Raw genomic sequence first — 311 nt, 5'->3', positions numbered from 1 at the left:
AACGGAGATCTTTCGGGATATTGACCTACAGAGACACACCTTCGCCGTTTCACTGAACCGAAGCAACGAGCGAATTAAACCAGCAACAGACGACGTATATCTAACCACGAATCAGCAATCAACTTCGAGTCGCTTCGGATGTGGGACGTGGATGTTCGGGACACGGGGAATAAGTGCGCGTCCCTTTAATCAGCTTTCAGGAATATCCCAGAAGAGCAAATTGAATCCCAAGCGAACTCTGCCGCAGAGAGATCTGCCAGTGCTATCCACACGCAGAGAGACACAGGCAGCGCACACGTAGACAAATGCAG

This window comes from Penaeus monodon, chromosome 19 (assembly GCF_015228065.2).
Source record: "Penaeus monodon isolate SGIC_2016 chromosome 19, NSTDA_Pmon_1, whole genome shotgun sequence".
Classification (NCBI taxonomy): Eukaryota; Metazoa; Arthropoda; class Malacostraca; order Decapoda; family Penaeidae; genus Penaeus; species Penaeus monodon.
Note: the sequence above shows the minus strand (reverse complement) of the source record.